Raw genomic sequence first — 18,058 nt, forward strand, 5'->3', positions numbered from 1 at the left:
AGCCTCCCAGAGTGAGTTCAATCATCAAAACATGATCAAAAGACTCTCTATCCAGCTCTCTATTACAATAGTAAAAGGTCCTACTTATAGAAAACTAGTAGCCTAAGGTGTACAAAGAAGAGTAAATGACATAAAAATCCACTTCCGGGCCCACTTGGTGTGTGTTTGGGCTGAGCAATGAAGCATTTCGTGTAGAGACTTGTCTTGGAGTTAAACGCCAGCTTTTATGCCAGTTTGGCGTTTAACTCCCATCAGGTGCCAGTTCCGGCGTTTAACGCTGGAATTTCTTGACGTGACTTTGAACGCCGGTTTGGGCCATCAAATTGGGCAAAGTATGGACTATCATATATTGCTGGAAAGCCCAGGATGTCTACTTTCCAACGCCGTTGAGAGCGCGCCAATTGGGGCTTCTGTAGCTCCAGAAAATTCACTTCGAGTGCGGGAGGTCAGAATCCAACAGCATCTGCAGTCCTTTTGAGTCTCTGGATCAGATTTGCTCAGATCCCTCAATTTCAGCCAGAAATACCTGAAATCACAGAAAAACACACAAACTCATAGTAAAGTCTAGAAAGTGAATTTAATTAAAAACTAATAAAAATATACTAAAAACTAACTAGATCATACTAAAAACATACTAAAAATAATGCCAAAAAGCATACAAATTATCCGCTCATCAGTTAGTTTTTAGTATATTTTTATTAGTTTTTAGTTAAAATTCACTTTTCTGGACTTTACTATGGGTTTGTGTGTTTTTCTGTGATTTCAGGTATTTTCTGGCTGAAATTGAGGGATCTGAGCAAAAATCTGATTTGGGGGCTGAAAAGGACTGCAGATGCTGTTGGATTCTGACCTCCCTACACTCGAAGTGGATTTTCTGGAGCTACAGAAGCCCAATTGGCGCGCTCTCACGGCGTTGGAAAGTAGACATCCTGGGCTTCCAGCAATGTGTAATAGTCCATACTTTGCCCGAGACTTGATGGCCCAAACTGGCGTTGCAAATCAGCCTCAGAAATCCCAGCGTTAACGCTGGAACTGCATAAAAATTGGAGTTAAACGTCCAAACTGGAATGAAAGCTGGCGTTTAACTCCAGAAAAGGTCTCTACACATGAAAGCTTCAATGCTCAGCCCAAGCACACCAAGTGGGTCCGGAAGTGGATTTTTTCTGTCATTTACTCATTCTGTAAACCTTAGGTTACTAGTTCACTATTAATAGGATCTTTTGACATTGTATCTGTACCTCATGACACTTACACGTTTCTTTGTGTACCTTCCATGGCATGAGTCTCTAAACCCCATGGTTGGGGTGAGGAGCTCTGCTGTCTTGATGGATTAATGCAATTACTACTATTTCTTATTCAATCATGCTTGCTTCCGTTCTAAGATATCACTTGTTCTTAAACCGGATGAATGTGATGATCCGTGACACTCATCATCATTCTCAACTATGAACGTGTGCCTGACACCTCCGTTCTACCTTAGATTGAGTAGATATCTCTTGGATTCTTTAACCGGAATCTTCGTGGTATAAGCTAGAACTGATGGCGGCATTCAAGAGAATCCGGAAGGTCTAAACCTTGTCTGTGGTATTCTGAGTAGGATTCAATGATTGAATGACTGTGACGAGCTTCAAACTCCTGAAGGCGGGGCGTTAGTGACAGACGCAAAAGAATCACTGGATTCTATTCCGGCCTGATTGAGAACCGACAGATGGATAGCCGTGCCGTGACAGGTGCGTTGAACATTTCCAATGAGAGGATGGGAGGTAGCCTGAAACGTTGAAACCCTACATACAGCTTGCCATGGAAGGAGCCTTGCGTGTTTGATGAAGAAGGTAGGAAGCAGAGATTCAGAAGATGGAGCATCTCCAAAATCTCAACCTATTCTCCATTACTGCTAAACAAGTACTTATTTCATGTTCTTTTGCTTTTCACAATCAATCCTGATAATTTCTGATATCCTGACTAAGATTTACAAGATAACCACAGCTTGCTTCAAGCCGACAATCTCCGTGGGATCGACCTTACTCACGTAAGGTATTACTTGGACGACCCAGTGCACTTGCTGGTTAGTTGTGCGGGATTGCAAAAGTGTGATTGCAATTTCGTGCACCAGGAATCATTGGATAAAGAAAAAGAAAAGCCAATAACCCTTAAAACCAAAAGGCAAGGGTGAAAAGGATCCAAGGCTTTGAGCATTAATGGATAGGAGGGCCCAAGGAAATAAATCCAGGCCTAAGCGGCTAAATCAAGCTGTCCCTAACCATGTGCTTGTGGCATTCAGGTCCAAGTGAAAAGCTTGAGACTGAGTGGTTAAAGTCGTGATCCAAAGCAAAAGAGTGTACTTAAGAACTCTGGACACCTCTAATTGGGGACTTTAACAAAGCTAAGTCACAATCTAAAAAGGTTCACCCAGTTATCCGGTGGTAATACTGGAAAACAAAGTGCTTAGGGCCACGGCCAAGACTCATCAAGTAACTGTGTTCAAGAATCAACATACTAAACTAGGAGAATCAATAATACTATCTGAATTCTAAGTTTCTATGGATGCCAATCATTCTGGATTTTAAAGGATAAAGTGAGATGCCAAAAACTGTTCAGAAGCAAAAAGCTACTAGTCCCGCTCATCTAATTAGAATCTGAGCTTCACTTGAAACTCTGAGATATTATTACTTCTTAATTTCTTTTTATCCTAATTTATTTATCTAGTTGCTTGAGGACAAGCAACAGTTTAAGTTTGGTGTTGTGATGAGCGGATATTTTATACGCTTTTTGGGGGTAATTTCATGTAGATTTTAGTGTGTTTTAGTTAGTTTTTAGTATATTTTTATTAGTTTTTAGGCAAAATTCATATTTCTAGACTTTACTATGAGTTTGTGTATTTTTCTGTGATTTCAAGTATTTTCTGGATGGAATTGAGGGAGCTGAGCAAAAATCTGATTTAGGCTGAAAAAGGACTACTGATGCTGTTGGATTCTGACCTCCCTGCACTCGAAATGGGTTTTTTGGAGCTACAAAAGTCCAATTGGCGCGCTCTTAATTGGGTTGGAAAGTAGACATCCAGGACTTTCCAGCAATATATAATAGTTTATACTTTGCGCGAAGATAGACGATGTAAAATGGCGTTTATCGCCAGTTCCATGTTGTAGTCTGGCGTTCAGCGCCAGAAACAGGTTGCGAGTTGGAGTTCAACGCCAGAAACAGGTTACAACCTGGTGTTCGGCTCCAGAAATAGCCCAGGCACGTGAGAAGCTTAAGTCTCAGCCCCAGCACACACCAAGTGGGCCCCAAAAGTGGATTTCTGCACTATTCATCTTAGTTTACTCATTTTCTGTAAACCTAGGCTACTGGTTTAGTATTTAAACAACTTTTAGAGACTTATTTTTTATCTCATGTCATTTTAGATCGGAATTATATACCTTGTGACAGCATGAGTCTCTAAACTCCGTTGTTGGGGGTGAGGAGCTCTACAGCGTCTCGATGAATTAATGCAATTATTTCTGTTTTCCATTCAAACACGCTTGTTCCTATCTAAGATGTTCATTTGCGCTTCACTATGAAGAAGGTGATGATCCGTGACACTCATCACCTTCCTCAATCCATGAACGTGTGCCTGACAACTACCTCCATTCTATATTAGAGTGAATGAGTATCTCTTAGATTCCTTAATCAGAATCTTCGTGGTATAAGCTAGAATTGATGGCAACATCCTTGAGAATCAGGAAAGTCTAAACCTTTTCTGTGGTATTTCGAGTAGGATTCTGGGATTGGATGACTGTGACAAGCTTCAAACTCGTGAGTGTTGGGCGTAGTGACAGACTGATGAGCGGATAATTTATACGCTTTTTGGCATTGTTTTTAGTATGTTTTTAGTATCTTTTAGTTAGTTTTTAGTATATTTTTATTAGTTTTTAGTTAAAATTCACTTTTCTGGACTTTACTATGAGTTTGTGTGTTTTTCTGTGATTTCAGGTATTTTCTGGCTGAAATTGAAGGTTCTGAGCAAAAATATGATCCAGAGACTGAAAAGGACTGCAGATGCTGTTGGATTCTGACCTCCCTGCACTCGAAGTGGATTTTCTGGAGCTACAGAAGCCCAATTGGCGCGCTCTGAACGGCATTGGAAAGTAGACATCCTGGGCTTTCCAGCAATATATGATAGTCCATACTTTGCCCAAGATTTGATGGCCCAAACCGGCGTAGCAAATCAGCATCAGAAATTCCAGCGTTAAACGCCGGAACTGGCATAAAACTTGGAGTTAAACGCCCAAACTGGCATGAAAGCTGGCGTTTAACTCCAGAAAAGGTCTCTACACGAAATTATTTCATTGCTCAGCCCAAGCACACACCAAGTGGGCCCGGAAGTGGATTTTTCTGTCATTTACTCATTTCTGTAAACCTTAGGATACTATTTATTATTTATAGGATCTTTTGATGTATCCGTACCTTATGACCTCATGACATTTTTACACGTTTCTTGTGTACCTTCCACGGCATGAGTCTCTAAACCCCATGGTTGGGGGTGAGGAGCTCTGCTGTGTTTTGATGGATTAATGCAATTACTACTGTTTCTTATTCAATCATGCTTGCTTCCATTCTAAGATATCACTTGCTCCTAACCCGGATGAATGTGATGATTGTGACACTCATCATTCTCAACTATGACATGTGCCTGACAACCACCTCTGTTCTACCTTAGATTAAGTAGATATCTCTTGGGTTCTTTAATCGGAATCTTCGTGGTATAAGCTAGAACTGATGGCGGCATTCAAGAGAGTCCGGAAGGTCTAAATCTTGTCTGTGGTATTCTGAGTAGGACTCAATGATTGAATGACTGTGACGTGCTTCAAACTCCTGAAGGCGGGGCGTTAGTGACAGACGCAAAAGAATCACTGGATTCTATTCCGGCCTGATTGAGAACCGACAGATGATTAGCCTATGCTGTGACAGAGCATCAGGACGTATTTTCACTGAGAGGATGGGAGGTAGCCATTGACAACGGTGAAACCCTACATACAGCTTGCCATGGAAGGAGCCTTGCGTGTTTGATGAAGATGACAGTAGGAAAGCAGAGATTCGGAAGATGGAGCATCTCCAAAGCCTCAGCCTATTCTCCATTACTGCAAAACAAGTACCTTTTTTCATGTTCTTTTGCTTTTACAATCAATCCTGATAATTTCTGATATCCTGACTAAGACTTACAAGGTAACCATAGCTTGCTTCAAGCCGACAATCTCCGTGGGATCGACCCTTGCTCACGCAAGGTATACTTGGACGACCCAGTGCACTTGCTGGTTAGTTGTGCGGGATTGCAAAAGTGTTATTGCAATTTCGTGCACCAAGTTTTTGGCGCCGTTGCCGGGGATTGTTCGAGTTTGGACAACTGACGGCTTATCTTGTTGCTTAGATTAGGACTGTTTTATTTTTGTTGGTTTAGAGTCTTTTAGTTGAGTCTAGTTTCATATTTTAAGTTTGGTGTCCATTGCATGCTTTTGTTTTTCTTTTAGTTTTTCGAAATTGCATGTTCTTAGTCTCTTTTTGATCTTTAAAAATTCTAAGTTTGGTGTCCCCTTTGTGTTTTTCCTTTAAAATTTTCGAAAATTAGTGTTTGATTTTCTAAAAATTTTAAGTTTGGTGTCTTTTTGTTGTTTTTCTCTTTCCTCTTTTCTAAAATCAAATCTTTTTCATAAAAATTTTCAATCATATCTTTTTAATTGCTATTTTCAAAATCTTTTTAATTAACTGATTGATTTAGTTCTCAATTTGCTTTGATCTTATTTTCTTTTTGATTTTCGAATTTGTTTTTTTTTTATTTCCTTTTGTTTTATTTTAATTTTTCGTTTAAAATTCAAAAAAAAAAAAAAAAACAAAATTTATCTCTTTGCAATCATTATCATTTCCCTTTTGTCCATTATGGACTCAAGTGGAATTAATCAGTCCAAGAGGACTCTGGGGTCATATGCTAACCCCATTACAGCTGCATATGGGAGTAGCATCTGTATACCTCCTATCAAAGCAAGCAGCTTTGAGCTAAACCCTCAACTCATTATCATAGTGCAGCAAAATTGCCAGTATTCCGGTCTTCCACAGGAAGAACCTACTGAGTTTCTGGCACAGTTCTTACAAATTGCTGACACAGTACATGATAAAGAGGTAGATCAGGATGTCTACAGACTATTACTGTTTCCATTTGCTGTAAAAGATCAAGCTAAAAGGTGGTTGAATAACCAACCTACAGCAAGCATAAAGACATGAAAACAGTTATCAGACAAATTCCTGAATCATTTCTACCCTCCAAAGAGGATGACACAGCTAAGGCTGGACATCCAAGGCTTTAAACAAGAGGATAATGAATCCCTTTATAATGCCTGGGAGAGGTATAGAGGTATGCTTAGAAAATGCCCCTCTGAAATGTTTTCAGAGTGGGTACAGTTAGACATCTTCTACTATGGGCTCACAGAAAAAGCTCAGATGTCTATAGACCACTCAGCTGGTGGATCTATACACATGAGGAAGACAATTGAAGAAGCTCAAGAGCTTATAGACACTGTTGCTAGAAACCAATACTTATATTCTAGCAATGAGTTCGTTCCAAAAGAGGAGGTCATGGCATTAGTCACTGATCCTAATCCTCAAGAACAGATGAATGAGCTTAATCAACAATTGCTCCTGATGACAGAACAGTTAGCAGAATTTAAAGAAATGCTCCATGATACTAAAGTTGCTAACAAGAACATAGAACTGCAGTTGAATCAAGCAAAACAGCAAATATCTAAACAGATAATAGAAGGATGTCAAGCAGTTCAACTAAGGAGTGGGAAAACACTGAACACCACTGCTCAAAGGAGCAAGAAGCCAAACAAAGAACAATTGACAGAGATAACCAAACCACTGTTCAAATCCCTCTGAGGACAATAAGAGCCCAGAGAGAATATTATTGGCGTTCAAACGCCAGAAAGGGAAGGAAAGTTGGCGTTTAACGCCCATTCCCTGCCCAGTTCTGGCGTTCAAACGCCAGAAAAGGGGGAAAAGTTGGCGTTAAACGCCCATTTTCCTCCCAATCCTGGCGTTCAAACGCCAAGGGAGAATCAGACACCTGAGAGTGCTGATAATAATCCTTCCAACAAGGCCTCTTCAACCACTTCTGTAAGGAATAAACCTGCAGCATCTAAGGTTGAAGAATATCAAGCCAAGATGCCTTACCCTCAGAAACTCCGCAAAGCGGAACAGGATAAGCAATTTGCCCGCTTTGCAGACTATCTAAGGACTCTTGAAATAAAGATTCCGTTTGCAGAGGCACTTGAGCAAATACCTTCTTATGCTAAGTTCATGAAAGAGATCTTAAGTCATAAGAAGGATTGGAGAGAAACTGAAAAAGTGTTTCTCACTGAAGAATGCAGTGCAGTCATTCTAAAGAGCTTACCAGAAAAGCTTCAAGATCCTGGAAGCTTTATGATACCATGCACATTAGAAGGTGCTTGCACCAAGACAGCCCTATGTGATCTTGGAGCAAGCATCAATCTAATACCTGCATCCACTATCAGAAAGCTTGGGTTGGTTGGAGAAGTCAAACCAACCAGGATATGCCTCCAACTTGCTGATGGCTCCATTAAACACCCATCAGGCATAATAGAGGACATGATTGTCAAGGTTGGGCCTTTTGCCTTTCCAACTGATTTTGTGGTGCTGGAAATGGAGGAGCACAAGAGTGCAACTCTTATTCTAGGAAGACCTTTCCTAGCAACTGGACGAACTCTCATTGATGTACAAAGAGGGGAAGTAACCCTCAGAGTCAATGAGGATGAGTTCAAGTTGAATGCTGTAAAAGCTATGCAGTATCCAGACACACCAAATGACTGCATGGGCACTGACATTATTGACTCTCTGGTAGAAGAGATCAATATGGCTGAAAGCCTAAAATCAGAGCTTGAGGACATCTTCAAAGATGCTCAACCTGATCAAGAAGAACTAGAGGAAGTAAAGGAATTTTCGAAAATTCCTCAGGAGGAGGATAAACCTCCCAAACCTGAACTCAAACCTCTACCACCATCCCTGAAATACGCATTTCTGGGAGAGGGTGACACTTTTCCAGTGATCATAAGCTCTGCTTTGAACCCACAGGAAGAGGAAGCACTGATCCAAGTGCTAAGGACGCACAAGACAGCTCTTGGGTGGTCCATAAGTGATCTTAAGGGCATTAGCCCAGCTAGATGCATGCACAAAATCCTGTTGGAGGATAATGCCAAACCAGTGGTCCAACCACAGAGGCGGCTAAATCCAGCCATGAAGGAGGTGGTGCAGAAAGAGGTCACTAAATTACTAGAGGCTGGGATTATTTATCCTATTTCTGATAGCCCCTGGGTGAGCCCTGTCCAAGTTGTTCCCAAAAAGGGAGGCATGACAGTGGTTCATAATGAAAAAATGAACTGGTTCCTACAAGGACAGTCACAGGGTGGCGTATGTGTATTGACTACAGAAGGCTCAATACAGCCACCAGAAAGGATCATTTTCCTTTACCATTCATAGACCAAATGCTAGAAAGACTAGCTGGTCATGACTATTACTGCTTTTTGGATGGCTATTCAGGCTACAACCAAATTGCAGTAGATCCCCAGGACCAAGAGAAAACAGCATTTACCTGCCCTTCTGGCGTGTTTGCCTATAGGAGAATGCCTTTTGGTCTGTGCAATGCACCTGCAACCTTTCAGAGGTGCATGCTCTCTATCTTCTCAGACATGGTAGAGAAATTTCTGGAAGTCTTCATGGATGACTTTTCAGTATATAGAGACTCATTCAGCTCCTGTCTTAACCACCTATCACTTGTCCTGAAAAGATGCCAAGAGACTAACCTGGTTTTAAACTGGGAGAAATGTCACTTTATGGTGACTGAAGGAATTGTCCTTGGGCACAAAATTTCAAGCAGGGGAATAGAGGTGGATAAGGCAAAGGTAGAGGTAATTGAAAAATTACCACCACCTGCCAATGTTAAGGCAATCAGAAGCTTTCTTGGGCATGCAGGATTCTACAGAAGGTTTATAAAGGATTTTTCAAAAATTGCCAAACCTCTAAGTAATCTGCTAGCTGCTGACACTCCATTTATCGTTAATAATGAGTGCCTGCAGGCATTTGAGACCCTGAAAGCTAAGCTGGTCACAGCACCAGTTATCTCTGCACCAGATTGGACATTGCCATTGAATTAATGTGTGATGCCAGTGATCATGCCATTGGTGCAGTGTTGGACAGAGGCATAACAAGCTTTTGCACGTCATTTATTATGCCAGCCGTGTTCTAAATGACGCACAAAAGAACTACACAACCACAGAAAAGAGTTACTTGCAGTGGTTTATGCCATTGACAAATTTAGATCCTACCTAGTGGGATCAAAGGTGATTGTGTACACTGACCATGCTGCTCTTAAATACTTACTCACAAAGCAGGATTCAAAACCCAGGCTTATCAGATGGGTGTTGCTTCTGCAAGAGTTTGATATAGAAATAAGAGACAGAAAAGGGACAGAAAACCAAGTGGCTGATCATCTGTCCCGAATAGAACCAGTAGCTGGGGCGTCCCTCCCTTCTACTGAGATCTCTGAGACTTTCCCAGATGAGCAACTCTTTGCCATTCAGGAAGCTCCATGGTTTGCAGATATTGCAAATTATAAAGCTGTGAGGTTCATACCCAAGGAGTACAGCAATGTGCAAAGAAAGAAATTAATTTCAGATGCAAAGTACTACCTCTGGGATGAACCATATCTCTTTAAGAGATGTGCTGACGGAGTGATCCGCAGATGTGTACCCAGAGAAGAAGCACAAAAGATCTTATGGCATTGCCATGGATCACATTATGGAGGACATTTTGGAAGTGAGCGAACAGCCACTAAAGTCCTCCAGTGTGGCTTCTACTGGCCTACTCTCTATAAAGATTCCCGAGAGTTTGTGCGTAACTGTGACAGTTGCCAAAGAGCTGGTAACCTGCCTCACGGATATGCCATGCCTCAACAAGGGATATTAGAGATAGAATTGTTGATGTATGGGGAATTGACTTCATGGGGCCATTCCCACCATCATACTCAAACACTTACATTCTGGTGGCAGTGACTATGTATCTAAGTGGGTAGAAGCAATTGCTACACCCACTAATGATACCAAGACCGTGCTGAAATTCCTCCAGAAACACATCTTCAGCAGGTTTGGTGTTCCCAGAGTACTAATCAGTGATGGGGGCACTCATTTCTGCAATAGACTGCTACACTCTGCTATGGTTAGACATGGAATTAGCCATAAAGTGGCAACTCCGTATCATCCACAGACAAATGGGCAAGCAGAAGTCTCTAACAGAGAACTAAAAAGAATCCTAGAACGGACTGTGATGGCCCGAAGAAAGGATTGGGCAAAGAGCTTGGATGATGCTCTGTGGGCATACAGAACAGCATTCAAGACTCCTATAGGAACCTCTCCATACCAACTGGTGTATGGGAAGGCCTGTCATTTGCCTGTGGAACTGGAACATAAAGCCTATTGGGCAACCAGATTCCTAAATATGGATGCTCAGTTAGCTGGTGAGAAAAGACTGCTCCAGCTAAATGAGCTAGAGGAGTTCAGACTCAATGCCTTTGAAAATGCAAAAATTTATAAGGAAAAGGCAAAGAAGTGGCATGACAAGAGATTGTCAACCAGAGTCTTTGAGCCAGACAAAAAGTTCTGCTCTTCAACTCCAGGCTCAAATTGTTTCCAGGAAAACTCAAATCCCGGTGGAGGGGTCCGTATGTGATTACAGGAGTGTCACCATATGGATATGTTGAGCTTCAGGATATTGATTCTGACAAGAAGTTCATTGTTAATGGACAGAGAATCAAGCACTATCTTGAAGGAAATTTTGAGCAGGAATGCTCAAAACTGAGACTTGAGTGATTCTTAGCAGAAGTCCAGCTAAAGACAGGAAAGAAGCGCTTGCTGGGAGGCAACCCAGTCATTAGGAGGGTATATGATTAGTTCTTACAGAGGCAAGTATCAAAAATGAAGGAATTCACAGAGTTACAGAAGGATTCAGCTCAAAAAGCAGAGAAAATGAGCTTACTGGCGAAAAAACGCCAGTAAGGGGCATTTTGGGCGTTAAACGCCAGAATGGTACCCATTCTGGCGTTTAACGCCAGGAATGGTGCCATTTTGGGCGTTAAACGCCAGAATGGGCACCATTCTGGGCGTTTAACGCCAGGTGTGCAGCATCCTGGGCGTTCTGAAAAACGCCCAGTGACAAAGGATTTCTGGCGTTTAACGCCAGCCAGGGCACCTGGCTGGGCGTTAAACGCCCAAAAGGGGTAGCAAATGGGCGTTAAACGCCAGAATGGGTGCCATTCTGGGCGTTTAACGCCAGAAAGGTGGGGGGACCACATTTTTGTTTTCAACTCAAATTTTTTCAAACTTTCCTCTTTTTAACCATACTCTTCTACATAAATGCACTTCAACCTTTCATCATTCACTTTCAAATCTTCACAAATCAAAACCATTCTTCAACTCTATTTCAAATTAATCCCAAATCTTCTTCAAAAACTCACCCTTTTCTCAATTTCTTTCCATATCTTCTCAAATCTCCTTTCTAATTTTTATTTTTTTCGAAATCTCTTCTCCCCACCCTTATAAATTCACGTTTGGAACCCCCTTTGCCCACACCATTCGAATTTCCTCTTCCTCTCTCTCTCTCTCTTCTTTCTTTTCTTTTGCTTGAGGACAAGCAAACCTCTAAGTTTGGTGTGCTTTTCCGTGATCACTAAGCCAAGATTTATCAATATCATGGCTCCTAAGGGAAAACAAACCAATTTAAGAGGCAAGAAAGAGAATAGTCCAAAGAATCTTTGGAATCAAGAGAAGTTCTTAACCAAAGAACATGAAGACCATTATCACAAATAATGGGTCTGAGGTCAGTGATCCCGGAAGTGAAATTTGATCTGAAAGAAGATGAATATCCGGGGATCCAAGAGCAAATTCGAAACAGAGGATGGGAAGTTCTAACCAATCCTGAGACAAAGGTTGGAAGGAACATGGTTCAGGAATTCTACTCAAATCTGTGGCTGACAGATAAGCAGAGAATGACTGGAACCGCTTACCATACTTATAGAACCATGGTCAGAGGGAAAGTTATGTACTTCCATCTGGACAAAATAAGAGAAATCTTCAAATTGCCTCAACTGCAAGATGATCCTGACTCCTTTAATAGGAGGATGGTGAGAGTAGATAATGGGTTGGATCAAGTTCTAGAGGACATATGCCTCCCTGGAACTAAGTGGATAACCAATTCAAAGGGTGTCCCAACCACTCAAGAGGGGAGACCTCAAACCAATTGCAAGGTTGGCTAGACTTTATTGGGCGTTCCATATTGCCCACTAGCAACCGTTCTGAGGTCACCATCAAGAGAGCAGTGATGATTCATTGCATTATGCTTGGAAGAGAAGTGGAGGTGCATCATGTGATTGCTTGTGAATCTACACAATTGCAAATAAGAATTCCACTGAAGCCAAATTGGCTTACCCAAGCTTGATCTCCTTGCTCTGTAAAGAGGCTGGGGTGAAGATGGGAGTAGATGAGTTCATACCCATTGAACATCCAATCACCAAGAAGTCAATAGAGGGACAAGTGCAAGACAACTCTATCAAAAGGAGGGCGCAGGAATTCCTCCCTGAATTCCCAAGAATTGACTACTGGACCAGCCTAGAAGCATCTATTACCAAGTTGCAAGAAACTATGGAGCAACTGAAGGAAGAATAGCAGAATCAAAACTGCATGCTCTGCAAATTGCTGAAGGAACAAGAGAAGCAGGGGCGTGAAATTCAAGAGATGAAACGCCAAAAGCTCTCCTCCCAAGCTGAGGGAGCATCCACTTCTCAAAATCAAGGTTATTGAGTCCTAACTCTGTGAAAACCTCTATCATTAGGAGCCTATTGTTTTTGTTTTTTTATTTTATTTTGTTTCATCTTATATTTATTTTCTGAGTCTTGTTCTTAATTCATAATTAATAAAATTAAAGTTTATGCCTTAAAGCTATGAATGTCTTATGAATCCATCACCTCTCTTAAAAGAAAAATGCTTTAATCACAAAAGAACAAGAAGTACAGGATTTCGAAATTTATCCTTGAAACTAGTTGAATTAGTTTGATGTGGTGACAATACTTTTTGTTTTCTAAATGAATGCTTGAACAGTGCATATGTCTTTTGAATTTGATGTTTTGAGAATGTTAAATTTGTTGGCTCTTGAAAGAATGAGGAGAAAGAGAACTGTTATTGAGGATCTGAAAAATCATCAAAATTGATTCTTGAAGCAAGAAAAAGCAGTGAAAAAAAAAATTTCGAAAAAAAAAGAAAGAAAAAGAAAAAAAAAAGAGAAGAGAGAAATAAAGTTGTGAACCAAGGCAAAAAGAGTGTGCTTAAGAACCCTGGACACCTCTAATTGGGGACTTTAGCAAAGCTGAGTCACAATCTAAAAAGGTTCACCCAATTATGTGTCTGTGGCATGTATGTATCCGGTGGTAATACTGGAAGACAGAGTGCTTTGGGCCACAGCCAAGACTCATACACTAGCTATGTTCAAGAATCATTATACTTAACTAGGAGAATCAATAACACTATCTGAGTTCTGAGTTCTCATAGATGCCAATCATTCTGAACTTCAAAGGATAGAGTGAGATGCCAAAACTGTTCGGAGGCAAAAAGCTACTAGTCCCGCTCATCTAATTGGAGCTATGTTTCCTTGATATTTTGGAGTCTATAGTATATCTCTTCTTTTTATCCTATTTTGATTTTCAGTTGCTTGGGGACAAGCAACAATTTAAGTTTGGTGTTGTGATGAGCGGATAATTTATACGCTTTTTGGCATTATTTTTTAGTATGTTTTTAGTATCTTTTAGTTAGTTTTTAGTATATTTTATTAGTTTTTAGTTAAAATTCACTTTTCTGGACTTTACTATGAGTTTGTGTGTTTTTCTGTGATTTCAGGTATTTTCTGGCTGAAATTGAAGGTCCTGAGCAAAAATCTGATCCAGAGACTGAAAAGGACTGCAGATGCTGTTGGATTCTGACCTCCCTGCACTCGAAGTGGATTTTCTGGAGCTACAGAAGCCCAATTGGCGCGCTCTGAACGGCATTGGAAAGTAGACATCCTGGGCTTTCCAGCAATATATGATAGTCCATACTTTGCCCAAGATTTGATGGCCCAAACCGGCGTAGCAAATCAGCATCAGAAATTCCAGCGTTAAACGCCGGAACTGACATAAAACTTGGAGTTAAACGCCCAAACTGGCATGAAAGCTGGCGTTTAACTCCAGAAAAGGTCTCTACACGAAATTATTTCATTGCTCAGCCCAAGCACACACCAAGTGGGCCCGGAAGTGGATTTTTCTGTCATTTACTCATTTCTGTAAACCTTAGGATACTAGTTTATTATTTATAGGATCTTTTGACATTGTATCCGTACCTTATGACCTCATGACATTTTTTACACGTTTCTTGTGTACCTTCCACGGCATGAGTCTCTAAACCCCATGGTTGGGGGTGAGGAGCTCTGCTGTGTTTTGATGGATTAATGCAATTACTACTGTTTCTTATTCAATCATGCTTGCTTCCATTCTAAGATATCACTTGCTCCTAACCCGGATGAATGTGATGATCTGTGACACTCATCATCATTCTCAACTATGAACATGTGCCTGACAACCACCTCTGTTCTATCTTAGATTAAGTAGATATCTCTTGGGTTCTTTAATCGGAATCTTCGTGGTATAAGCTAGAACTGATGGCGGCATTCAAGAGAGTCCGGAAGGTCTAAACCTTGTCTGTGGTATTCTGAGTAGGACTCAATGATTGAATGACTGTGATGTGCTTCAAACTCCTGAAGGCGGGGCGTTAGTGACAGACGCAAAAGAATCACTGGATTCTATTCCGGCCTGATTGAGAACCGACAGATGATTAGCCTATGCTGTGACAGAGCATCAGGGACGTATTTTCACTGAGAGGATGGGAGGTAGCCATTGACAACGGTGAAACCCTACATACAGCTTGCCATGGAAGGAGCCTTGCGTGTTTGATGAAGATGACAGTAGGAAAGCAGAGATTCGGAAGATGGAGCATCTCCAAAGCCTCAGCCTATTCTCCATTACTGCAAAACAAGTACCTTTTTCATGTTCTTTTGCTTTTTACAATCAATCCTGATAATTTCTGATATCCTGACTAAGACTTACAAGGTAACCATAGCTTGCTTCAAGCCGACAATCTCCGTGGGATCGACCCTTGCTCACGCAAGGTATTACTTGGACGACCCAGTGCACTTGCTGGTTAGTTGTGCGGGATTGCAAAAGTGTTATTGCAATTTCGTGCACCACAGACACAAAAGGATCAATGGATCCTATTTCGACATGATCGAGAACCAACAGATGATTAGCTGTGCTGTGACAGAGCATTTAGACCATTTTCACTGAGAGGATGGGAAGTAGCCATTGACAACAGTGACGTCCTACATACAGCTTGCCATGGAAGGAGCCTTGCATGTTTGAAAGTGAGGAAGCATTATGTTACAGAAATTCAGAAGACAAAGCATCTCCAAAACTCCAACATATTCTCCATTACTGCATTATAAGTATTTATTTCATGCTCTTTTACTTTTTACAATTAAAATTAAAAATTATTATTGATATTATATCCTGACTAAGAATAATAAGATAACCATAGCTTGCTTCAAGCCAACAATCTCCGTGGGATTCGACCCTTACTCACGTAAGGTATTACTTGGACGACCCAGTGCACTTGCTGGTTAGTTGTGCGAAATTATATAGTGTGAAGTAATTTTCGTGCACCAGTTTCTATAAAAACTTGTAGTTTTTCAAGGCTGGTAAAGATTGTGATTTATGACTTAGCAAGAAAATAGTAATGCATTTCGTATGAGTATCAGCAAATGATATATAGTACCTATATCCATTCCTAGAAAGCATAGCAGCGGTCTCTAAATATCAACAAAAACTAAATCTAAAGGTGCAGTATATACAAATTTAAATTTAGCAAAAGACAATTGATGCATTTTACCTATAGTGTAGTGTTCACATATGTGTACAAGATTAGAATAAAAAATGGAGTAGAAATACCACATTTTTTCAAAACAAAATGACAGTTTGCATTGAACTGTGACCCAAACGTTTATGCCAAAGGTCAATGATTACATTCTTATTGCTTTGGGCTACAAATGCTGTCTTAGCAGGGGGTTCTATACTATTTGTACTACAAGGAACTGAATTATTCAAAGAACTATGTACTAAAGGTCTATCAGAAATAGGAACAAATAAATTATTAAAGGAGTATATTCCATTTTTAGCTTTGCCTTAGAGAAGAACTTCTCAAAAATTCTGGTCACGGACAATACAATCATAAGGTCAAAATTCTATACCTAATTGTCTAAAGCAAATTGAGAGACACTTAATAAATTCTATATAATTTAAGGAACATGAAGTTATTTGTTTAATTAAAACTTTATTTTACTATTTTTATCACAAAGAATAGATTGTCTGTGAGCAAAAATTTTTATACCTTGGCCATTACCTATTAACAATTTATCAGAATCTGGAGTTGAAGGGGTTGAATTTTGTAAATTGAAGAAATCTTCTGTCACATGGTGGCTTGTTCCTGAATCTAGGAACCATACATATTCTTGATTAGGATTAGGGTTGGAGAAGTAGGCTCGTGGTTGATGAAATTGTGATAATGGTGGTGGTGGCTGGGTGTTAGAGTAAGGATACACAGGCTATTGTGAAGGGGAACTAGTTTCATAGGATTGAAAATTAGGGTCAAATCTATGGAAATAGGTTTGAACCACATGACCTAGGCGACCATAAAGCTGGCACTGAGTAGGGCTGTTCATAAAAAAACCAAAATGTGGTTAACCGGTTAAAAAACTATAATCACAATTTAGTAAACCAGTTTAATAAAATAATTTTAAAAACCATATCCATATTTTTTTAAATTGGTTAACTAAAACCAAATTAAAAAAAACCGATTTTTAACCGGTTAATCAAAACCAAAACCAAATTAAATTCCCCCTTCTCTCTCTTTTTTTTCCCTTGTTTCTCTCCCCTTTCCCTCTCTCCCCCTTCCTTGCCCTCTCTCATCTTCTCTCTCTCTCTCTTCCCCTCTCTCTCTCCTCCTCTCTCTCCCCTATCTGTCTCTTTTACCTTCTCCCTTTCTTTCTCTCTCTCTTCCCTCTCCCTCCTCTCTCTCTCTCTCCCCCTTCCTCTTTCTCTCCACCTTCCCTTTTTTCTCTCTCCCTTGTCTCTATCCTTCTCTCCCTCTCTCCCCTTTCCTCTTTCTCTCTCTCCTTTGCTCTCGCCCCTCTCTCTTTCTCTCTGTCTTTCTTTCTCTCTTTCTTTCCCCCTGTATCTTTCTCTCTCTCTCTCTCTCTCTCTCTCTCTCTCTCTCCTTGTCCTCTTTCTCCCCCTTCATTCTCTCTCTCTCCTCCCCTTTTTCTCTCTACTCATCTCTCCTCTTTTCCTCTCTCCCCTCCTTTATCTCCTCCTCCTTCTCCTCCTCCTCCTCCTCCTCCTCCCCCCTCTCTCTCCCTCCTTTTTTCCTTTTCTCTCTTTCTTTCTCTTGCTCCTCTCTCTTTTCTTTCCTTCTTTCTCTCTCTCCCCTTCCCTCTCTCTCTTCATCTTACTCTCTTCCTTCTCTCTCCGTCTACTTTTTCTTTCCCTACTCTCTCTTTTCTCTTTCTCTCTCAATCTTTTCTCACTTTATATCCCTCTCCTCTCTCTTTTCTCTTCTTCTCTCCAAAGCGAGAGAGAGAGGAGAGAGAAGAGAGAGAGGAGGAGAAAGAGGAAAAAGAGAGAGAGATGAGAAGATAGAAGAAGGGAAAGAGAGAGAGAGAAAGAGGAAGAGAGAGGAGAGAGAGATATATATAAAAAGAAAGACGGAGAGAGAGAGAGAGAGAGAGAGAGAGAGAGAAAGAGAGGAGGGGAAAGTGAAGGAGAGAGGCAGAGGAGGGAAGAGAGAGAGAGAGAGAGCATAGGGTGAGAGAGGGAGAGAATGATAGAGAG

The sequence above is a fragment of the Arachis stenosperma genome, chromosome 1 (assembly GCF_014773155.1).
Source record: "Arachis stenosperma cultivar V10309 chromosome 1, arast.V10309.gnm1.PFL2, whole genome shotgun sequence".
NCBI classification, from domain to species: Eukaryota; Viridiplantae; Streptophyta; class Magnoliopsida; order Fabales; family Fabaceae; genus Arachis; species Arachis stenosperma.